This window comes from Bos javanicus, chromosome 4, assembly GCF_032452875.1.
Source record: "Bos javanicus breed banteng chromosome 4, ARS-OSU_banteng_1.0, whole genome shotgun sequence".
NCBI lineage: Eukaryota > Metazoa > Chordata > Mammalia > Artiodactyla > Bovidae > Bos > Bos javanicus.
Window position 1 is genome coordinate 7,541,358 of NC_083871.1, and position 26,121 is coordinate 7,567,478.

Below are 26,121 nucleotides of genomic sequence, written 5' to 3' on the forward strand. Positions count from 1 at the left end.
CTGTCTGTGCATTTTTTGTTGTAACTCCATCAAATTCCTTGTCTAATTTGCCCCAGTATCCACCTAATTTACTAAGTTGGTTAACGTCCACCTGATTTACAAAGTTGGTTCTTCGTCTTGGTGAAGTCAGCCCTGTATGTCTGTGTTCTCTCTTGATTGATTGTATAAAAGCTCTCAAATATCTTAGAAGACAAACATTCACATCATGGACTCAATAAACCCACTTAACCTAAAAGTATTGCTCTATAAGTGGAGATTGATAATCCCCTTTATGCTCTGCATGTAATAATACTTTCACTACATTTTATTATAATCTAAACTACTTTATGTGAGAAAGGAAATATTATTATTCAACTTCAGACATCTTTTAAAACCAATTTTTAAATGCATCTTCAATTAAAACTTATAAGAGTTTATTAGAAAATGTGTATGTGTAACCTACAGGTGATAGAGCAATTTAAGTTTGGACTTTTGGGACCTGTAGTGCCCCTTAAAAATGCTAATTAAAATGTTAACACTAAACAAACAAAAATGCTAATTTGTGGTTAAAGTAAAGTATAACACTAGCACCAAGACACTTGAAAGATAAGAGGGAAATGCAGATAAGTTTCTTCAGTGTTCAACTTGGCTTAAAATCAGTCGAAAGTAATCCAGAGTTCTGGAGAAAGTTTGGCTTCAAGGTGAAAGGATCCTGATGCTTTAAGGGAGGATGCAGAAGGCTTGTCTGCTGACACCATGATGAAGGCAGGCGTGAGACTGTTAGATGAGCAGGAAATAAATTTCTACTGTCTGACACTCTAAGGCTAGAATCATAACTACTGTGAGTCCCAGACAAAAATGTGGAATGCCTTGTTCAAATATCATGATAAAACCTTCTTTCTTTCTTTTACAGTCTCAATCTGTCACGGGATTTTCTAAGTTGCTGTTTAATGCTGCACTCCTTTAAGCACCAGAACACCTACAGGATAAACAAATAAAATGCTGCTAACTCTCTCAGGTAATAGGCAGGATGTTTATAAAGACAAAGATGTTGATGATAAGAGGATAGGCTTTTAGGCTGAGTACACAGAACAGATGCCTCAGTAGCAGAAGTTATAAGTATAAGCATTATAAGCTTTAGTTATAAATGCTTCTCTAGCACTGCCTAACAAACTTGAAAAAGCAAGAAACGAGGGAAAACTTCCTTCACACAACATTTCTGTATCCCAGGATAAAGCTTAAGAATATTTTAGGAAAAAATAGAGTCATCAACCAGGGAAAAATTCACAATGTCTTGCATCCAATCAAGATGACCAGACATTTAGAGAAGTAGAAACATTTGAATCAAATGAAGAGAAGAACCTATCAAGAAAACTAACTCAGATCTGGCACAAATGTTAGAATTAAGAAAAGAAAATAAGCTATTATATATTTATGTTCACAAAGTTAAGGAGAGACAAATGTGGAATACGAAACAAATCACACTTGTAGAGATGAAAGCTACAAAAACTGAGATAAAAGATCATTGATGAAAATAACACTGAATTCAACATTGCAGAATAAATGATTAGTGAAGAAGGCATAGAAGTGGAAACCACTCAAATGAAAGATTAAAAAATGAGTTGTTGTTTTTTTTTTAATGGATGAAGAGTTTAAGAGAAACTTCAAGCAGTTTAATGTATATGTAATTAGAATCCCAAAAGGAGAGAAGTAAAGTGACAAAAATTATTTTAAATAATAATGAGTGAAAGAGTTAAAACTCTAATGGAAACTAAAAAATCATAGTTTGAAAAATCTTAACAATATTCAAGTATAAGAAATATGAAAATACATTAAAGCATTATTTTATTCATGTTGTTCAAAACCAGTGAAAGAGAAGAATCTACAACCAGATAAAATAAATGGCACACACACACACACACAAAATGGCACATTATATACAGAGGAACAAAAACAGGGAGAAAATAGGTTAGATTCTTCAAAGGAAACAATGCATCCCAGAGGACAACGGAGCAATTTTTTAAGTTCTGGAAGAAAAATTAAAAGGCGCTAACTTAGAAAAATATTTTAAAAACAAGAGCAAACTAAGTGTTTTTTTTTTCTTTTCTTTTTTATGTACAACAGAATTGATCAGCCACAGGTTTTCAGATAGAAAAAAATAACATTTGGAAATACGCATGTATACAAATGAGTAAAGACACATAAAATGGTAAACACATCAGTAACTATATGAGATATTTTTCTTTTCTTGTTTAAATACTTTTTTAATATTTAAATATAAGACTATGTGCTTAGTCACTCAGTCATGTCCGACTCTGTGACCCTATAGACTGTAGCCCACCAGGCTCCCCTCAGTCCATGGGATTCTCCAGGCAAGACAACTGGAGTGGGTTTCCATGTCCTCCTCCAGGGCACCTTAACAGCCCAAGGACTGAAGCCAGATCTCCCACAATGAAGATGCATTCTTTACCAACAGCCACCAGGGAAGACTATATAAGCAAAAAAATATCTAATAATGTACTCTTTGGTTTATAACAGATATATAAGTAAAATTATAATTAAAATGGCATAAAATTCAGTAAAGAAGAAGTTAAAATGTGCTTATATCATAAATAGGTGGTATAACATCATTTAAAGGCAGGTAGTGATAAGATAAAAAGGTAGAACATAAATTCTAAAAACAAACAACCCACAATTTTTAAAAAATTTGTATAACTAGTAAGCCAAATAAGAAAATGAAATCCAATTATAAAGTGCACTCAAGATATTCAAAATAAGGCATAAAAAGATGGGAAAGTGGAATCACAAAATATGTAAGACACACTAAAAGAAAAATTGTAGCATGATGGGCTTAACTGACTATGCTTATATTAAATGTAAACTAAATACTTCAATTAAAATAAAGATTGTTGTATTGTTTCCAAAATCAAAATAACCTTACACTCTTTATGATATGTACATTAAATAAAATTCATTAAAATGTTAAAAATAAAAATATTGAAAGTTATACCATGCTAGTCTCAATAAAAAATTATGCTAAAATAGCAAAGTAGATTTCAAAGAAAAAATTTTACTAGGAATAAGCAAGGTCTTGGAATAATAAAAAACCCTTATGGCAGAAAGTGAAGAAGAACTAAAGAGCCTCTTGATGAAACTGAAAGGGGAGAATGAAAAAGCTGGCTTAAAGCTCAACATTCAGAAAACTAAGATCTTGGCATCTGGTCCCATCACTTCATGGCAAATAGATGGGGAAACAGTGGAAACAGTGGCTGACTTTATTTTTCTGGGCTCCAAAATCACTGCAGATGGTGACTCCAGCCATGAAATTAAAAGACGCTTACTCCTTGGAAGGAAAGTTGTGACCAACCTAGATAGCATATTAAGAAGCAGAGACATTACTTTGCCAACAAAGGTCCATCTAGTCAAAGCCATGGTTTTTCCAATGGCCATGTATGAATGTGAGAGTTGGACTATAAAGAAAGCTAAGTGCCAGAGAATTGATGCTTTTTAACTGTGGTGTTGGAGAAGACTCTTGAGAGTCCCTTGGACTGCAAGGAGATCAAACCAGTCCATCCTAAAGGAGCTCTGTCCTGGGTGTTCATTGGAAGGACTGATGTTGAAGCCGAATCTCCGATACTTTGACCACCTGATGCGAAAAGCTGACTCATTTGAAAAGACCCTGATGCTGGGAAAGATTGAGGCTGGGAGGAGAAAGGGACGACAGAGGATAAGATGGTTTGATGGCATCACCAACTCAATGGACATGGATTTGGGTGAACTCCAGGAGTTGGTGATGGACAGGGAGGCCTGGCATGCTGCAGTTCATGGGGTCACAAAGAGTTGGACATGAATGAGCAACTGAACTGAACTAAACTATAATAATAAATGAGCCAACTGATCAAGAGGACATAAAAATCCTAAAAGTTTATGTACCTAAAAACAATTTTTCAAATACATGAAACAAAAACTTATAGAAATGCAAGGAGAAATAAGCAAACCCTATTTTGTAGTATTGAAAAGAGATTTCAATACTCTCAATAAATGATAGGAAAAATAGACACAAAATCCATGAAGATATGGAAGACTTGAACAACACTATCAACTAATGAGACTTAATGGACATTTATAGAACATTATCAACATCAGAAGATTGCACATTATTTTTAAATTCACACAGACCATCTATCCAGCCAGATTATATTCAGGACTATGAACAAGTATAAGTGAATTGAAAAGGATTAAAGTAGATTTAAATTAATTAATAATCAACAATAGAGGATATTGGGGAAATCATCAGCTATTTGAATATAAATCAAACTTCTAAATAACATATAAGTCAAGAAAAGAAGTCAAAATGGAAATAAAGGATTTTGAACTGAAGGAATGAAAACACAACCTGATAGTATTAATATCTGTAGGATGCCACTAAGCAGTATTTGAAAGTTCCCTCTATGGTATATTTTCTGTGCTTATTTCTATACTAGGGGGAAAAGACAAGTCTTAAGACAATAGCCTCCAATTCCACTTTCAAAAAAAAATAGAAAAAGAAGAGCAAATGAAACACAAAGTAAATAGAAGAGAAAAAATAATAAAAATCATAGGGGACATTAATGGAATTAGAAAAACAAAAGAGAAAGTCAACAAACAAACAAAGTCAACAAAACCAAAATCAGTCGGTATAGGGGAAAATCAAGCTGCCAATATTCAGAATAAAAGAGGAAATACCATTACAGATTCCACAGCTATTAAACTGATAATAAGAAAATATTATGAAGCTTAATGCCTGGATAATTCAGATGAATTTCAACATTCCTTGGAGGTAACCAGATAACTATACGTCTATTGAAGAAATGCTATTTGTGGGTAAATCCCTTCCCACAAAGAAAACTATAGGTCCAGACACATTCACTGAAGATGCATTAAGGAAGAAATAATATCAATTCTAACAGAAACAATTTCATAAAATTAGAGTGGGAAATAATTTCCAACTCATTTTATGAGGCCGGCATTACACTGATACCAAAAGGAGCCAAAGTTGTTATAAGAAAAGAATGTCACAGACCAATTTTCTCTTAAATACAGAAGCAAAAACTCTAAATATAATATTTACAAATAAATCCAATATATAGAAGAGGATAATACATCATGATCAAGTGGCTTTCTATTATTTCTTATAAGTGTTTGTAAATCAACAGTTGAATCTTTCAAGATAAAAGTTTAATTAAAAAAATATCCCAGCAGGCAATTGTTTTGGTATAATTTGTCAAACTGATTCAAAAATTCATATGAAAAATACAGAGAACATAGAAAACATTTTCTTTTGTGTCAATTTTTCCTAACATTTTTAGAAAAATTAAAACAACTCTTACAAAGAAAGGAAGTGGATTATGACATTTTTAGAAAAATTAAAACAACCCTCAAAAAGAAGAAGTGGATTATAACTCATACTTTATTACTTATAAACCAATCAGAACAATGTGTCTAGTGCTTAATATAGATGAATAGATCAACTGACCTGAATGAAAAGTCCAGAAGTAGTTTGATGCAGATTCCAAAGAATAGCAAGAAAAGATAAGAAAGCAATGTGATCAAAGCAAAGAAATAGAGGAAACAATAAAATGGGAAGACTAGAGATCTCTTCTGGAGAAGGCAATGGCTCCCCACTCCAGTACTCTTGCCTGGAAAATCCCATGGACAGAGGAGCCTGGTAGGCTATATAATCCATGGGGTCGCTAGGAGTCCGACACGACTGAACAACTTCACTTTCACTTTTCACTTCCATGCATTGGAGAAGGAAATGGCAACCCACTCCAGTGTTCTTGCCTGGAGGATCCCAGGGACGGGGGAGCCTGTTGGGCAGCCATCTATGGGGTCACACAGAGTCGGACATGACTGCCACGACTTAGCAGCAGAGATCTCTTCAGGAAAATTAGAGATACCAAGGGAATAGTTCATGCAAAGATGGGCTCAATAAAGGACAGAAATAGTATGGACCTAACAGAAGCAGAAGCTATTAAGAAGAGGTGGCAAGAATACACAGAAGAACTGTACAAAAAAGATCTTCATGACCTAGATAATCACAATGGTATGCTCACTCAGCAGTGATGGAAAACTCAGCAGTGGCCACAGGACTGGAAAAGGTCAGTTTTCATTCCAGTCCCAAAGAAGGGCAATGCTAAAGAATGATCCAACTACCACACATTTGCACTCATCTCACATAGTAACGAGGTAACACTCAAAATTCTCCAAGCCAGGCTTCAACAGTACATGAACCGTGAACTTCTAGATGTTCAAGCTGGATTTACAAAAGGCAGAGGAACCAGAGATCAACTTGCCAACATCTGCTGGATCATTGAAAAAGTAAGAGAGTTCCAGAAAAACATCTACTTCTGCTTTATTGACAATGCCAAAGACGTTGTGTGGATCAAAACAAATTATGGAAAATTCTTAAAGAGATGGGAATACTAGACCACCTGTCCTGCCTCCTGAGAAATCTGTATGTAGGTCAAGAAGCAACAGTTAGAATTGGATATAAAACAACAGACTGGTTCCAAATCAGGAAAGGAGTACGTCAAGACTGTATATTGTCACCCTGCTTATTTAACTTATACGCAGAGTACATCATGTGAAATGCCAGGCTGGGTGAAGCACAAGCTGGAATCAAAATTGCCTGGAGAAATATAAATAACCTCAGATATGCAGATGACACCACCCTTATGGCAGAAAGTGAAGAACTAAAGAGCCTCTTGATGAAAGTGAAAAAGGAGAGTGAAAAAATTGGCTTAAAACTCAACATTCAGAAAACTAGATCATGGATCCAGTCCCATCACTTCATGGCAAATAGATGGGGAAACAATGGAAACAGTAAGAGACTTGGTTTTGGGGGCTCAAAAATCACTGCAGATGGTAATTGCAGCCATGAAATTAAAAGACGCTTACTCCTTGGAAGAAAAGCTATGACCAACCTAGACAACATATTAAAAAGCAGAGACATTGCTTTGCCAACCAAGGTCCATCTAGTCAAAGCAATTTTTTTTTTTCAGTAGTCATGTATGGATGTGAGAGTTGGACCATAAAGAAAGCTGAGAGTCGAAACACTGATGCCTTTGAACTGTGTTGGAGAAGACTCTTGAGAGTCCCCTGGACTGCAAGGAGAGCCAACCAGTCAGTTCTAAAGAAAATCAGTCCTGAATATTCATTAGAAGGACTGATGTTGAAGCTGAACTCCAATACTTTGGTCACCCAATGCAAAGAACCAACTCACTGGAAAAGACCCTGATGCTGGGAAAGATTAAAGGCAGGAGGAGAAGGGGACGATAGAAGATGCGATGGTTGGATGGCATCATTCACGTGATGTACATGAGTTTGAGTAGGCTCCAGTAGTTGGTGATGTACAGGGAAGCCTAGTGTGCTATAGTCCATGGGGTCGCAAAGAGTCAGACACGACTGAATGACTGAACTGAACTGAATCGATGTGGACAACTCATCTTTGATACATATGAAAAAGAAGTTCAATGGAAAACAAATTGTGTTTTCTACAAATGCTGCTGTTAACTACTGGATATCCACTTACAAAAAAAAACTTGGATTTATATCTCATATCATACACAAAATTAATCCAAAAATTATAATAGACTGAAAGGTAAGGCAAATAAGACAAACTAAAACAGTAAGACTTTTAGAAGAAAATACAACAGAAAATTTCAGTGATATTTGTTCAAACAGATTCTCCCTAAGCTCTTAAATTTCCTTTTTTTCAAGTTCATATTTTGACTGTGATGGTGGTTTCATGGGTATATACATACATAAAAATTATCAAATTATATTAAATATGTGCAGTTTTTATTTATATTTTAATGAATCTGTTTAAAAAAGCAGATTTATTTGCTGTCACTCCATCAAATATGCAGTAGTACATTAAACAAATGTCATGTAAGACCTTTATATTGAAAACAACAATTTGTTATATACAGAAAGAGATGGAGCTATAACATATTCATGGATTGAATAATTTTTTAATTTTTTAATTGAAGATTTAAAACTGTTAAAATTTCAATTCTCCATTAATTAATACATAGAACCAATGAAATTTCAATAAAATTCATGGAAATTCCTTGAAAACTTTGACAAGCGGTGAAATTTCAAAGAAAAGTGAAGCATTATATTCAAAAGTGCTAAGAAAGAAAAAAACTGGAGAACTTACACCTCTTGATTTCAATAGAAGTCATACATTTGTAGTTATAAAGACAATGTGGTATTAGCTCAACAATAGACAAGTAAATCAATGAAAGAGAAAGTAATATAGAAATAGCCCCACAACAAATGTGCCAGTGCAATTCAAATTGTGTCAGAGCAACTAGATAAATATATGGAAAAAGTCTACAAATTCTACCTCATGTTACACACACCCAGAAATAATAATTTGAGATCCAAATTATTATTATACTAAGAGTAAATGCTAAAATTATGGTTTTTGCAGAGGATGAGATGGCTGGATGGCATCACCGACTCGATGGACGTGAGTTTGAGCCTGGTTCATGATTGTAAAGGCAGAATTAAAATGAACACCACCATTATCTTAATAGATAAGTTTCAGTCAAAATTATTACTTTTTTTTAAAATAATTTGCAGCCACCAAATGCAGTGTCAAACTTTATTTTTTTGGGCTCCAAAATCACTGCAGATGGTGACTGCAGCCATGAAATTAAAAGACGCTTACTCCTTGGAAGGAAAGTTATGACCAACCTAGATAGTATATTCAAAAGCAGAGACATTACTTTGCCAACAAAGGTCCGTCTAGTCAAGGCTATGGTTTTTCCTGTGGTCATGTATGGATGTGAGAGTTGGACTGTGAAGAAATCTGAGCGCCGAAGAATTGATGCTTTTGAACTGTGGTGTTGGAGAAGACTCTTGAGAGTCCCTTGGACTGCAAGGAGATCTAATCAGTCCATTCTGAAGGAGATAAGCCCTGGGATTTCTTTGGAAGGAATGATGCTAAAGCTGAAACTCCAATACTTTGGCCACCTCATGCGAAGAGTTGACTCATTGGAAAAGACTCTGATGCTGGGAGGGCTTGGGGGCAGGAGGAGAAGGGGACAAAAGAGGATGAGATGGCTGGATGGCATCACTGACTTGATGGACGTGAGTTTGAGTGAACTCCAGGAGTTGGTGATGGACAGGGAGGCCTGGTGTGCTGCGATTCATGGGGTTGCAAAGAGTTGGACATGACTGAGTGAGTGAACTGACTGACTGACTGAAACAAGTTTAACTCATTACCTTATCCTGAGGAGGAAAATAAAAGCTATATATTGATACTTTATACCAATGCTGTGGATATAGCACTGTGAACTAGGAGATGCTTCAGAAGTCCTATTGACAAATTTATTCCTCTATCTGTAAATCTAAGCATTAGAGACACAAAGGTCTTACACCCTAATATTGATAGGAGCATGGTAATTATGGTCCATATTGTGGTGGAATTCTTTAACTTCTTGAGAATATTACTATAACACTTAACATGATAAGCCCTCCCACCAAAAAGTTTTGGTTAGGAAGTGTCAATATATAACTGTTTATTAGGTAAAGTCTACTTTTTAGACTAAAACTTTTATATCATTGATTCAGTACATTTCATTGGATATTAAACAAACCCTTTAACTGAATTGAAGAAATGTAATTATTTTGAGAAAAGATTTTCATCAACTCACCTCTGTTCAGATATGATATGTCCTTGCTGTGAAGCAACCTAAATGCCCATTGATGGATGAATAGATAAAGAAGATTTGGTGTCTGTATACAATGGAATATTACTCAGTCATGAAAAAGAAGGACATGCCATTTGCAGCAACATGGACGGACCTGGAGAGTGTCATACTCAGTGAAATAAATCAGAGAAAGACAAATGTAGTCATTTATAAAATACATATTTTAAAATGTAATACTTATATATTGAATATAAAAATGGTACAAATGAACTTATTTACAAAACAGAGTCACAGATACAGAAAACAAATCTATGGTTACCAGAGGTAAAGCAAGGGGGAGGGATAAATTGGGAGACTGAGACTGAAGCATAAACACTGCTGCTGCTGCTGCTGCTAAGTCGCTTCAGTCGTGTCCGACCCTGTGTGACCCCATAGACGGCAGCCCACCAGGCTCCCCTGTCCCTGGGATTCTCCAGGCAAGAACACTGGAGTGGGTTGCCATTTCCTTCTCCAATGCATGAAAGTGAAAAGTGAAAGTGAAGGTGCTCAGTTGTGTCCGACTCTTAGTGACCCCATGGACTGTAGCCTACCAGGCTCCTCCATCCATGGGATTTTCCAGGCAAGAGTACTGGAGTGGGTTGCCATTGCCTTCTCCAGCGTAAACACTACTGTGTATAAAATAGCTAACAAGGACCTGGGCTTCCCAGGTGGCTCCTGGTAAAAGAATCCGCCTTCCAAAGCAGGAGATGTGGGTTCAGTCCCCACTTGGGGAAGATCCTCTGGAGAAGGAAATGGAAACCCACTCCAGTATTTTTGCCTGGAAAATCCCATGGACAGAGAAGCCTGGCAGGTTGCAGTCCAGAGGGTCGCAAAAGAGCCAGACACATCTTAGCGACTAAACAACAATGATAAGGTGCCATCTACTATCATCCATAATGATATTACTGCAGGGAATATTTAGACCCTTACTTTTCTAAGTCAAGAAGATGAATTTAGAATAAACGTAGATATAAACAAAAGCAATGTCAAGCACTGAGCTTATTTGACTTAAAAATGGTGACACACTAGATTAAAAGTAATGTTGAAATGCAAGGGATGATCTTTACTGGGGCTTTTATCTAGTATAAAGGAAACTGGTGAAAATATGATATCACCTAGTTTAACAGAACACTGACCATTCAGTACTACATGTGAAAACAGAAGTTCTAAAGCAGCCATGTGCACAGCAGAGATCCCAAAGTAATAAGACCGGAATTAACTGCAGGCAGCTGAGTCTGAGAAGTTGAAGGTAGAGCAGTTCTTGTCACAATGTACCAGACAACATGAAATTGAAAGCCTAGGCTAAATAAAAAGGGGCCGAAAATAACACACCCATTGACCTCAGACACTATAACTGTTGCCACATGACTCACGGGATATTTACTCCTCATGACAAATCAATAAGCAGGTATTACCACCCCATTGCAAGCGCAGAAACACAGAAGTTAAGTAATTTACCAAAGGTCACACACATGGCAAAGTATTAGAGGCAGGAGGTGAGCCTACGCCATTGTAAAGATAATGTTTAATAAGCATTTAGAAGTGACTCCAGTACTATTGCCTGGAAAATCCCATGGACGGAGGAGCTTGGTAGGCTGCAGTCCATGGGGTCGTTAAGAGTCGAATACAGCTGAGCGACTTCACTTTCACTTTTCACTTTCATGCATTCGAGAAGGAAATGGCAACCCACTCCGGTGTTCTTGCCTGGAGAATCCCAGGGACGGCTGAGTCTGGTGGGCTGCCATCTATCGGGTCGCACAGAGTCGGGCACAACTGAAGCGACTTAGAAGCAGCAACAGCAGGTGACTGTGGCATTTCTTCCACCTGTAAGAATGGCATTCACAGGAAGGGATCTTTTGATTTATGAGGCATCCTTTAATGGCTATTCTCTGCACAGTTTTATGTCAGTGCAATGTGCCCAAATGAGGATAAGTAGGCTAATATCTCTTTAGCAAATGATGCTGACGGCAGATTCCACTTGGGTGCTGATAAACTGCTGAGTTTGCAGACATACCTCCACCAGTAAAATTCACTGGCGGCATATGCTAGCCAGACCATATTAGTGACCAGTCATTAACTCCAAATTTAGATTATCAGAAGGAAGCATACTTAGAATAAATAGAGAGAACCCTTTTTTAAAAATAAGAAATCTCAATAAGTGAAACCAAAGCAAATTCAATAGATAATAGTAAATACAAAACATAAAATAAGTCAATGTGTTAGATCAAGGTATTTTTCAGTTACATTATTATATTCCTCTTGAAATATTTAACCTGTAATAATGTAAGAGACAATGTTCTTTGGATGAATACTGTGTCTAAAATTATTTATAACAATATATGCTGCAGTATATACACATTTTATACATTCTTCTTAAATATTCTTTTCTAAAACAACAATATTCCAATAAAGAAAAGATGTGATACATATACACAGTGGATATTACTCAGCTATAAAAAGAATGAAATAATGCCATTTGCAGCAACATGAATGCGCCTGCAGATTATCATGCTAAGTGGAATAAGTCAGACAGAGAAAGACAAATCCCATATGATATCACTCATATGTGGAATCTAAAATGTGCCACAAATGAAGTTGTCTAAGAAACAGAAACAGACTCACAGACATACTTACGGTTGTCGATAGAAAACAGACTTACGGTTGCCAGGGGGAGGGCGAAAGGGAGATGGGTGGACTGGGAGTTTGGGATTGGTAGATGCAAACTGTGACATTTAGAATGGTTAAACAAGGTCCTACTATGTAGCACAGGGAACTGTATTCAATATCTTGTGAAAAATAAAACTCTTAACAGCTTCACTACATTGTATTGAATGTGATTGCTTAGCTTTCATGGAGATGTGTCTCTCTACCTGCTTCAACCCTGAATTTATATATGATAGGCAGTGCTCCCCATCAAGGGACACCTCCCCAAAGTCTACTGCACCCAGCATCATTGAGTCTTTAGCTGAGCCAATGTTCCATAAGGAGGAAAAAAAGTTAGAATCCTTAGCAGGTGTTTCTTCTCTGCTGGTGCTGCTGAACCGCAGGGCAGAAGGCAGTGCTCGGAGGAGGTACCTGAATCATTTGAGGAAACTATTCCATTTGCTTTTATCTTCTTCCTAATTGGTTTTTTATTTGCCTTTAAATTTTAATTGTCCTGATTTATTGTATTTCACTTTACAATGTTCCTTAAATCCTCTATGGAATAAGCTATAAAACAGAAATTCTTTAACAATAAATCATCCAGTAATCCATATTTATGTAGAAACATGAAGGTATGGAGCAGGGTTTTTCTATAAATACCTAACTAACTTACAGGGTGATTAAGTGCCTGTGCTCAGTTTTAGCCTACTCCTGGTTTCTTGGTTCCTAAGAGTAAGATAGGGAAGATAATCCATTCTCACTACTACCATGGAAGGCATTTTAAAAAGTACTTAACAAAGCTCAAAGTGGCTTTTTAGCTCCTTTTTCTTTTACCTTGATCATCTGGGCATAAAGTAGAATTTGATTTAATTTTGGGCAAGATCAATAGAAGATGGCTCCCAAATGTTTGTGATATTCTTGTAGATTGTTCTGAAAAGCAAATACCACTGTTTAAAGTCATCATATCAGAATTGAAGTATCTGTTCCTAGAGTAATTTAAAATCTCATTTAGCGTGACAGAACGTAGACATATACTTGCTTAATTTTCTTTCAATTAAGCCATTATATAATTGGATCTTACCAGAACTATTGGATTATGTTACAGCTGAACAAATTGAAAGAGCTTATTTAACTTTTTGTTTAAAATCGAGAGAAAAACCAACCTAAATGAATTTCCCCATTGCTTTACTTTATTATTGAATATATGAGAAAAGTATCCTGGCATGAAGAAACATAAAAGCTTCTTGACAGAAAGAAATATGAAATTAATCTTTCTTTGACTGAATCCATTCATATTATCTATTACTGACTCAGTGCCCTTGTTTGAAGTTCTGTCAACCATCATTTGCCATCAAATAATAAAATTCTAAGAGCATTTTCTATGCAAATGCTTAAGTAAATTTTACAGGTATGAAGACAGTGATTGTTGACTTTGGTTATGGCATTTGGTGGATGGAGTAGTCAACACAAGAAGGATTCTTCTCTTCACAATCCAAGCCGAATCACAAGGCCATTCTCATCTCTACAATTCCACAGTCAACAGACCTATTGTCACTTTTTCTGTGCCAGACGTTGTGCAAGGCATCAGGAATATAAAGATGAACATGCTTGCTTTCCCTTCTCAAGTAGTTTATATCATTGGGCAGATAAAGGCAATATGCATATGCAGTATGACATAGGATGTCATGAAGGTATGAGTCAATTATAATGGAAGCACAGAGAAGATGCAAGGAAATAAGAATAAAAATGTTAGGGGAGCCTTCTCAGAGAACTACTTCTACCGTGACTTGAAGTAGAGTTTGCTCTGGCTGATACAAGCAGAAGATGACTTCAAAAATGAAGAAGAGTAAAAATGATACCTTCAGGGAAGGATGCACAGTCAGTACTGTTGGGGGATATGGTTCTTACGAGTTGCGTCTGTGAACTCCCGAGGAACAGGCAGGAGGATGATCAGAGTGCCTGACCACTCAGGTTAGTGACTTTCACTTTCACCTATGGTCAGTAGTCAGCTACTGAAATCTTAGATTAGGAAGCAGTATCATTGGACAGTTCTAGCTGGGAAAAGGAAAATGGACTGCAGGCCCAAACATCTGGCAGTCAATTAATTATGGCAATAATTTCAATAAGCAATAATGAGAGATTTAAAATAATAAAAACACAAAGGGAGAATATAGGTCATTTAATTTTTGGTACTATTCTTCTAACACTTTGACAAAAGGATTTAAAAACAGGAGATTTTGTTTTCTAACACTTGTGTCATTTATTGCATCATTGCATATTTATAAATCCACTGACTAATGCTAGCTAGTATGAGCTTTCCACACTTAATATACCTTCAGAAAATCTCTATAAGCTTATAAGTTTGTTGACCCTACAGATGAATGAGAGATTGATTTATTTGACCACATCATTAGCAAAGCTACTTTGAAAAACATCATAATCATAGGAAATTTGTATGGCCATCATAAGGTTTCAGTGAATTGCTCAAGCACAAAATTACTTTCCTAAGAGGAAAATCTTTGCAGTGTTAAGCTTAGAAAACAGTTATGACTCAGCATCCTTGAAGGAAACAGATGGTCTATCCAAGGATTAACCAAAGAAAGTCTAATGAAATGATTACTTACAGTGATGGGGACAGGTCCAGAGAGAAGCTCCCAAGGACTAGTGACCTTCATGCTCCAGCCCAAGGGGCCAGGTGAGGGAGTGATGTTCCTAGGAGCATAGCTCTTAAAGGAGGCAGCTGGAGAGGCTAGCAGGAAGGAGTTGGGGGGCATTGACAGAGGGATGAGCCATTGTCAAAACCTACTGGAGACTGGGATTGACATATATACACTTCTATGTATAATATAGATAAATGAGAACTTAGATAAATGAGAACTTACTGCATAGCACAGGGAACTCTACTCAGTGCTCTGTGGTGACCTAAATGGGAAAGAAGTCCAAAAAAGAGGGGATAAACATATAGGTATAGCTGATTCATTTTGCTATACAGCAGAAACTAATACAACATTGTAAAGCAACTATACTCCAATAAAATTTTCTTTAAAAAGACAATTAGACAGAAAGAGAGAATAGGAAATACACCAGAACCTTCCTGTCCTTCCCCACAACTCTCCGGCTGGTGTATCCACAATGTAAAATGGACTGCAAGAAAGAAAGAGGACAAAGAGCTATGTCAAAGTGTGGATGATGCCTCAAAAAAGGAGCCACCACCCAGGACACAGAATGTGAAGGTGGGCAAGGGCAGTCGTGGGGGAGGGATGATGCACACGAGATGAAGCAGTCCTGGGAGGGTGCCATTGGTACTTTTCAAATGGTCAACCTGGCTACTTGAGCAGCCTGCTTTCCAGTTTTGCATTTTCCAGAAGCATGTGATTCTGCAGATGGAGGTCCCTCTGCCATTTTGTGTTCACATCCCTACGATGCCATCCAGATTCCTGCCTGGGTCTTACTTCCGTGCCAAGTCCCCCCTGAGACCCATTTCCCTAGTTGGTTATGGCTAACCCACTATTCTCTGTGCTTTGTTTATGAGTCCAATGATGCTATTTAATGCACATAAGTATTTGACATCTCTTTATTGAAGTTTTAATGAATAAATATAAAGGAAAAGTGAACAAAGTCCTTGATAAAGTATCCTAGGAAAGAAAACTCAAAAGTGAATTTCCCAGGTTCGAACAGACGATCAGGGGTTATTTAATCCTATTCAATTTTGCCACTGTTTTGCTCTCCTTCCAATCTCATCAGCCAATCAATTATCAACACATGGTGAACATAAATGAGTGCTTTCTTTGAGGCTGAACTAAAAGGATGTTGGTACCAAGGGGGCTTGAGGGGTGGGGGCAGGCATCTAAAAACAGTCATTATGTCATGAATTGCTAGTTGAAATAACAACATTTTGGTGCAAAACGAATCCCTGCTTAATAGGTTTCTAGACCATTAACTCAGCCAGTTTTATGGAATTATAGACTTTTCCCCTAAACAAGTAATATACTTATTATTCATAATCCACTTATTATTCATAATTTCAAATAACCCTTAACACACACTCTGAAATTGTAGTGCCTGTCTCCCCACTTTCCTGGGCAACCTGAGCACTCCTTGCCTAGGCTCTGCTCAGACACTCAGCATCTCACACTATTATTGGAGGGACAGCTATTTAAACCAAGTGCAAAGGCACGTAGTTCAGCCTCCTGGAATTGAGGGTTATTAACAAGTAATGCAGACCTAGAAAAACCAAACCAAGCACCCTCAGATTTACAATCCTGGTTCTTTGTGAGGACACTGAAGAGGAGGAACTTGTACTTGAGCATTGGTTCCTCCTTTTCCAGATACCAACTGTGCGTCCTGAAGAAAGGAGTTCAGAGACATAAATTCTGAGGAACTAGGACCCCAAACAGTCTGTGCTGCAAAACAGGGGTGACCGTACGCCTCACTCAGGACATTATTTGGGGAGGATGAAAAAGGCTAATATATACAAAACTGATGTGTCAATGATGATGACTTTATAAAGATTATTTCTTACACTAAGGTGCATACTATTACTAAAACATCCCAGCATTGATGTGTTGATCAGAGATTTATATTGATAAGTGAAAAATTATCATTTATTTTGAACACTTAGTGATGAAAAGAAACAGAGAGGTGCAATGAACACAAATGGATTTTTCATCCTAAGCAACCCCAACGTTATTTCCTTCAATTCCTACATACAGTTGTGGTGTAGGAGTAACTTCCACAGGATTACTGAGTTGAGAGGATTACAGACTTGGAAGTTGAGAGCTGGTAACTCTCCCCATCTTTTCCTTGCTGATTTATCCTTCACTTAATTAGTCTTCCACTCCCTTTTCTTCTCTTTCTGCACAAGAAATTGAGGATTCTTTCTTAAATCCATCTCCTGTCATTTCTTACCATACCCTGAAATTTAGATCACCATGATGCCTTGTCTCGACTATGTATTAATGTTCTGTTTTCCATTTTTCTCCTTAAAATCAGTACTCTGTTGAGTGATCTCAGATACAAGAAAACCAGTCCAAAGAGTCTAAGCTTTGTAAACCCAAACCAGTATTTCCAGCTGCTCCAAAACCTGGCTTCCCCCTCTTTTCCAAATCTCTTGCTATCTTTGGCTTGTGCTTCGTTGCCCAGTAATATCACCTGCTGAAACTGTCCAGAGAGGTAAACGTTCTTGTGAATGCAGATGCCCGCCCCCCTGTAGTGACTGCTACTCCCACTCCAGGACACTCCGCCTCCACCAACTGGGCCACGTGGTCTGACAGCCGCACTCTGCTTCCTCTCACGATACTGAAATGAAGCGATCTCTGTGAATTTCTTCCTGTCCACAGACGACCTGCTTTCAGTCACAGAGGGTGTCTTTCTCTCATCCTCTTACCCCAGTTTCAAGTGCAGTGTTCTAGACCCACACGGAGCACCGTGCTCTGATGACTTTACAAATATGCGAGAAGTATCCACAAAGGCACAGTGACTTATACTGCAACTTCTGTGACATCCACACCCGGGAGAGTCTACATTGCCACTTGGATTTCCCCATTTCACCTCTGTTACACTCACTCTGACACTGGATGTGTTAGTAAAATCTGCTCCTGACACTTCCATAGATGTAGAGCTGGGGGTTTTCCAGTCCACTGTGGACCTACTGAGCAATTTTCTGTGTTAATGTAATTTTCAATCGTCCTTGCTTGATCAGCAATGGAGCTGATCATGATGCAGAATACATACAGTATGAGTTGGATCTACCTTTATTTCTTTTAGTCATTAAATGTTCACAAGTAGATGATAAATTTTCTCTACTTCAATATATTTCCCTGACATAAAAAGCACTAAAAGGGAATTAAACTTTCATAAAAACTCTAATATGCACTGTACATATTTCCCTGTCAAAGAAGCTGTTTTTAGTTAAGACTTGTAGGATATTCAGTTTCAATCAGTGTAAATTTAAATAAATTCATTTCAATCTTCACTTTCCCTTCCAGCTATAAATCTGGGAAGACCTACAGCATTAATCTGATCTCATTTTCAATGTAAGGGCAATGGGGAAGACATTTTATTGATATTAAACAGAAAATTACAATAGGTGATTAAATTAAATCTCTGGGTTGAAAGATATAGTAGTAGAATTAAATCAAATTCTGTCACCTTAAATCAAGATATTTAACTGTAAAGGCCTGTTGTTAGGGAACCATAAAGCTACTCCAAGGATGATTTTTTATGCACTGTTAAAAAAAAGAGAGAGCAAGAGAGAGAATTTGCTGGTGAAGAGAAAGGGATATTTTTGCACGTGTAGCTGATGTCGCCTCTAAATGTAAATTGTCACATTTACTTGATTCACAAGACATAGAATGTTTACCCCAGTAGACAATTTATTTTTCTGCTAATTTGACAGCAAAGACTGGGTGGTCTAGTACAAGAGACAATGATCATCAACTTCCAGCTTTAAACCAAGCCATCTCCAAGATCCTTCCAGCTCTGATGTTCTGAGATTGTCAGATTCTGGTGGGTATCCACTCCAGTGCAAATGTTACTAAGAATAGCTCTGTTGTGGGTTCACGGGACAAACTGAAAGCTGAAAACAAGAACACAGCTTGCAAACCTGTACTATGGCTTTCCAAACAAATTAACCATGCCAACCATGAATGCAGATTAGGTTCAAACCCTTGAAGCAAAATTTCATTTACAGGCACCAAGTTTTAGATAAGACCATGTCAAAAAGATCTAACAATAAGTTAGCATGGATTAGCTCTAAAAATGAGTCTACTCACTCACTGTTCTAGTGATTTTCTTGATTTATGAATCCTGATCATAACTAGTGAGACTGTCTTGAGACTCACTCTCAGCCTCAAAGCTTTAGAGAAACCTTCCATGGCACCCCTCACTTGGGCGATGCCCTCAGTTTTAAGGAAATATGTTCTTTTCTGCAAAAGCTAAGAAACCTAAATTCATTTGACTCTGTATGTGTTCTTCATGGTCTTTTTTTCACACTGTAGTTTCTAAATCATAAGGCTATTATAAAGACTAAATAAACTTGTGTACTTGGTACAAGGTAAGTTTTAATAATGTCAGATATTGCTACTGGGAAGTTTTCAATGTATTGATGTTATCAAGTCCAAGCTCCCTTTGCTTGCCATGTGACAAGCAATAAATTGGAGGCCAGTAAATTGGAGAAGAGATGTTGAGGCAGAGAATAATGACTTTATTCAGAAAATCAGCAGACTGAGAAGACACAGACTAATGTCTCAAAATAACCATCTTATTAGGGTCTGGATGCCAGGTTCTTTTATAGAACAGAGAAGGAGAGGCATTGAGGAAATAAAAGAAAAAGGCCGTAAGTCTTGCAAAATATCTCATGGAATGGCCAGCCTGCGGGGATAGGATGCATTAATTTCTTTTTTCTTGCAACCATTCACAGATGGACAGGGTCTGGATATTTCCCTGAACAAAGGCGCCTTGGTTTAATATTCAGGTAGAAGGATGGGGTTCCCTGAAGCTGGCCATTTTGTTTAAACAGTATCCTTTTAGGAACAAATGAAATGGGAAGCAAAGGTTAAAGTAAAAGAAACAGATCTAACATGGAGTCAGAATTTGATTTTCCTTACTGTGAACTCCAAAGCCATCCTTCACTACCTTGCTGTGCTGGATGGAGTTGGTCCCTCTCAATATTTCTTCTGGCAGCTGGCATGATGCTGGCTCAATGGCTTATGGCCCAGATATTCAGCACAGCACCCTAGAATCAGCACACAGCGAGCTCCATGTGCTCTGTACTGGGGACTTGCATCACCCCCAAAAGAAGGTTTTATACTCACTAGGCCTAGGGATTCTTTCCTGCTCCTTGGTCTCCCCCTACAGCCTATGGGCAGGTCCAGTTAAGGCAATCAGCCACTTTGTCCACCAATCTGGGCCACCGCCACACCCTTGCCAACCAGGTGTAAATCCAACCTTGAGGAGAGAACCCCCTCCACACTTGTTCCTTCCTCTAGGGTGCTCTTTGAGCCTTCAGGTTTTTTTCAGAGTTCTCTCTTACTCCTTCTCCCCGGTTGGGCAGGAAGCCCCAGCAGGACTGCTGTAGAAGCAGCTGGAGGGCGTTGGCACTGCGTTGTACCAACTACCAAAGAGAGATGTTACCAGTTCTTTACATTAAAGTTTATACTAGTTTACACAAAGTACTAAATACATAAAGTATTAGTTTACATAAAGTTTACATTAAAGTAAATTTTACTTTACATTACAGTTACCAATTCTTTACATTAAAATTTCCCTGTTGAAGTGACCACATGCTTTCTGTCTCCTGACTAAACCCTGAATGATGCAGCTACTTGAACTATTGATTGTTCAAATGGAACAATGTTTATATGGATTTACTTCCAGACTTCTCTGTATCTCTTACTCTTTTTGGCCGCTTGACTTCTGACCAAGAGCCTTAAGCACTTAACCTGACACCTAATTTGGGATTGTCTATAGTGTTAATGCCTTGCTACTCTCTACATATGATCCCTTTGTTAAGGCAATGGTTTGAATCATCAGTTTCCTTCAGGCCTTGTGGAAATTTCTGGTAAAATGCCAAGCTCTGCATTGACCTCAATTTCATGAAATGATGCTTGTATTGTAGTAACATCCAGGTAATGATCACCATGTCAGTTTCCCTCTGCTTGTATGCACAAATCTTATCTTTCTTCCTAATAAAAGAATAGGTAGACTAGGTGATGTTAATAATAATATTACTAGTAATAGTAACAACAGCAGAGCTTATTTTCATCAGGCACTGTGTTAAATATATTTTATTTAATTTCCACAATAGTCCTATTAGTTAGCTAATGTTCTATATCCGTATTATAAATAGTGATACTGAAACTTGGAGAAATTTAGTGTCTTGGCCAATATCAAGCAGCTAATAAGTAGCAATACTTTGGCGACCTGATGCGAAGAGCTGACTCATTAGAAAAGTCCCTGATGCTGGGAAAGACCAAAGGCAGGAGGAGAAGGGGACAACAGAGGACAAGATGGTTGGATAGCATCATTGACTCATGGATATGAGTTTGAGCAAGCTCCAGGAGATGGTAAAGGGTGGGGGGGAACCTGGTATGCTGTAATCCATGGGTTCACAAAGAGCTGGACGCGACTGAACAACTACAACAGTAAGGAGCAGATCTGAGGCAAGTAAACTATGGCTGGTTATTCAAAATTAAACTATTGTTACTCAGCTCACATTATTCCAAAAGTGGGCTCCCCTGGTGGCTCAGTCAGTAAAAAGTCTGCCTGCAATGCAGGAGACCCGAGTTTGAACCCTGGACTGGGATGATCCCTTGGAGAAAGAAATGGCAACCCACTCCAGTATTCTTGCCTGGAGAACCCATAGACAGAGGAGCCCAGCAGGGATAGTCCATGGAATTGCAAGAGTTGGACATGACTGAGTGACTAATTCCAAAAGTGGTCACAATTTCACTTCCCTATGATTTTTAAAATTTATTATATCATCAATAAGTACTTGATAACTACTGAATTTATTCATCACTCATGGTATTTCAATGAATATAACTAATTAAATATCATTGTCACAGTGTCATTTGATTTAGTAATTACTACAAAATGATAAAAACTACTCAAATGTGTGTGAAACTGTTTTTTATTAATGTATATAATGTGAATGCATGCAAATATTTTGCCCTGATGACCCCAGCTACTAAATTTGTGTGACAGAAAGATCACTGACAACATTTTTGGTTCAATTTAATTAATTAAACTAGGCTCTGTTCATTGAAATGATTATTTATTTTGTGAAATGTGGTTCATAAGCTTATGCATGAAGTATCAATTTTAAAATGAACCATTGCTGCTTGGGTAGGACAAATGAGTAAATCATTTTAAAATATAATTATACCAGGCTACCATATAATTGGGAAGAATGGTAAAGGCTACTGACCAGCAAATAGGCTATAAATGCAATTCATTAGCCTTTACTCAACAAAGGATGCAACTTAATTTTTATCAGGTAATACAATATACCAATTTCATCTCTTTCACAAGTTTGATTGAGAACAAATTTATATTCATGCATCATTTAGGAGAAGCACTGAGACACAAGCTGGATTCCCAGGTGGCACAGTGGTAAAGAATCTGCCTGCCAGTTTAGAAGGTGCAAGAGATGTGGGTTCAATCTCTGGGTCAGGAGGATCCCCTGGAGTACTAAATGGTAAGCCACTCCAGTATTCTTGCCTGGAGAATCCCATGGACAGATGAGCCTGGCAAGCTACAGTACATGGGGAACCCAAAGATTCAGACACAACTGAGGACGCATTCACATGCTGAGATGTGAATGAAAAGAAGGATCTGAAAAGTCACATTTTCCTCATCGAGATTTTAGGTAACTCTTTCCAAATATACTTGAAATGAGAATCACAGGGTTATGGTGGGTGTCTAATGAATCAATGAGCATGTAAGTGTGTAGTTGTGAAATAGAAAATATTATACAAATCCACATGGATTTGCTTGCTGCTACAAATCTCCAATCTTGTAGATTTTTCCTTCTGCCTTCGTCTTAAAAATCATAATTTGCTTATTGTCGCTTTCAATTTTCCCCCAACACCTCCAATTTTAGTGTATCCCAAAATCTTTATCCCTCCCTGTTTCTTCTAGAAATTCAAAGTCTATGATTTTTGTAGCTTATATCATAAGCTAAAATTGAAACACTGTAAATCCTCCATAGGACAGAAAGAGTTAAATTACATTCAAGTTATGGCATTCAAGATACTCCTATTTTGAATTTATACTGAGTAAATTTCACTTTTTGTGCTTTAAAATTCTACATATTTAATAGCTTTATTGAGTGGTAATTGATAAAAAACTGCATATATGCAATGTGTATAATTTAAGGAGTTTGAGCATATGCAAATGCCTGGGGTACCAGCATCACCATGAAGATGACAGACATCCAACACTTCCCAAAACGTCCCTGTGTACTTTTATTTTTGGTTTGTTTGTTTTGTGGTAAGAACATATAACACGAGATAAGTACCCAACAGCATATTGTTAACTACAGGTTTGTGTCACATGTCAGATCTCTAGACCTTACTAACGTAGCAGAGCTAGAAATTAATCTTCATTGACCCACACTGCATAGCCCCTGGCAATTACTACTGTATTTTCTGCTTCTATGAGTTTCACTACTTTAGATACATTGTACAAATGAAATCATGCAGTATTTGCCCTTTTGCGACTGGCTTATGTCGCTAAGTATAATAGCCTCTTAATTCAACCACACTGTCACAAACAGAAGGATTTTCTTCATTTTTAAGGCTGAATAGTATACATTACATGTATATACTACATTTTCTTTGTCCATTAATCTCTTGGTAGACATGGGTTGCTTCTGTATTTTGGTTACTGTGAATAATGCTGCAATGAACTTGGGTGAACAGACATCTCTTCCATGTGCCTGGTTGTGTAACCACCAACCTCATCAGGATACAGGATGGTTTCATTACCACAAGGGTTTCCTTTGCTCTGCCCCTTCCTAGTCAAACCAGCCCCTCACCTTTACCTCTTGGCAAGTACATTTGCTTTCTCTACATATAGTTATGCACTTACCAAATCTCATGTAAAAGAAATTGCACATTCTGTAACTTTGGGCTTGATTAATTTCACTTAAAATAGTACAACTGAGATTTACCACACTTTTCCAGGCATCAGTAGATCATTACTTTTTATATTTGAGTAGTATTTTATTTATTCATTCATCTGTTGATGACTATCTGAGTTATTTCTAGTTTGAGGCAGTTACAAATAATGCTGCTATAAATGTTTTTGTGATTTTGTGTGGACATAATTTCCTATTTTCTAGTATAGTGGGACTGCTAAGTACAATAGTAAGTGTACGTTTAACTTTATAATCATCTGCACACCTGTTGTAAAAAGTGGGTTAATCATTTGGCATTGTCTCAAGCAGTGAATGAGATTTCCTGTTGATGCATACTCTCATCAACACTTGGCAATGACAGATTTTAAAAAAAATTTTCTTTATAGTAAATGAGAAGTGGCATTTATTGTTTTATTTTACATTTCCCAAATAACAATGATGCTAAATATCTTTTATGTGATTATTATTTTCTTTGGTGAAGTGCCTTTTTCAATTTTTTACCCTATTCAGCTAGATTGTTTGTCTATTATCACTGGCTTTTGAGAGTTCCTTGCACATTCTAGACACAATTTGTTGAGTATAGGAACTGTCCCTCCTTTCAGTCAGAAACTTGCCTTTTTATTTTCTTAACAGTGTTTTTCATAGATCAACATTTTCATTTTTGATGACATCCAAACTATCACAGGTTTTCTACTGTGTCTCCTGTTCAACATTTATACCTTCACAGTTTACATTCCATCCTCTGATACAATTTGATTCACTGATTTTATTTTATTTTTTTAAGTTTATTTATTTTAATTGGAGGCTAGTTACTTTACAATATTGTAGTGATTTTTGCCATACATTGACATGAATCAGCCATGGGTGTACATGTGTTCCCCATCCTGAACCCTCCTCCCACAGTCCTCCCCCTCCCATCCCTCTGGGTCATCACAGTGCACCAGCCGTGAGCACCTGTCTCATGCATCGAAACTGGACTGGAAGTCTGTTTCACATATGATAATATACATGTTTCAGTGCTATTCTCTCAGATCATCCCACCTTTGCCTTCTCCCACAGAGTTCAAAAGACTGTTAATACATCTGTGTCTCTTTTGCCGTCTCACATACAGTGTTATCGTTACCATCTTCCTAAATTCCATAAATATGTGTTAGTATACTGTATTGGTGTTTTTCTTTCTGGCTTACTTCACTCTGTATAATAGGCTCCAGTTTCATCCACCTCATTAGAACTGATTCAAATGTATTCTTTCTAATGGCTGAGTAATACTCCATTGTGTATACGTACCACAGCTTTCTTATCCATTCATCTGCTGATGGACATCTAGGTTGCTTCCATATCCTGGCTATTGTAAACAGTGCTGCGATGAACATTGGGGTACACATGTCTCTTTCAATTCTGGTTTCCTCGGTGTGTATGCCCAGCAGTGGGATTGCTGGGTCGTATGGCAGTTCTATTTCCAGTTTTTTAAGGACTCTCCACACTGTTCTCCATAGTGGCTGTACTAGTTTGCATTCCCACCAACGGTGTAAGAGGGTTCCCTTTTCTCCACACCCTCTCCAGCATTTATTGCTTGTAGACTTTTGAATCGCAGCCATTCTGACCAGTGTGAGATGGTACCTCATTGTGGTTTTGATTTGCATTTCTCTGATAATGAGTGATGTTGAGCATCTTTTCATGTGTTTGTTAGCCATCTGTATGTCTTAACTGGAGAACTGGCTGTTTAGTTCTTTGCCCCATTTTTTGATTGGGTCGTTTATTTTTCTGGAGTTGAGCTGCAGGAGTTGCTTGTATATTTTTGAAATTAATTCTTTGCCATTTGCTTCATTTGCTATTATTTCCTCCCATTCAGAAGGCTGTCTTTTCACTTTGCTGATAATTTATTTTGTTGTGCAAAAGCTTTTAATTTTAATTAGGTCCCATTTGTTTATTTTTGCTTTTATTTCCAATATTCTGGGAGGCAGGTCATAGAGGATCCTGCTGTGATTTATGTCAGAGAGTGTTTTGCCTATGTTCTACTCTAGGAGTTTTATAGTTTCTGGTCTTACGTTTAGATCTTTAATCCATTTTATTTTTGTGTATGGTGTTAGAAAGTATTCTACTTTCATTCTTTTA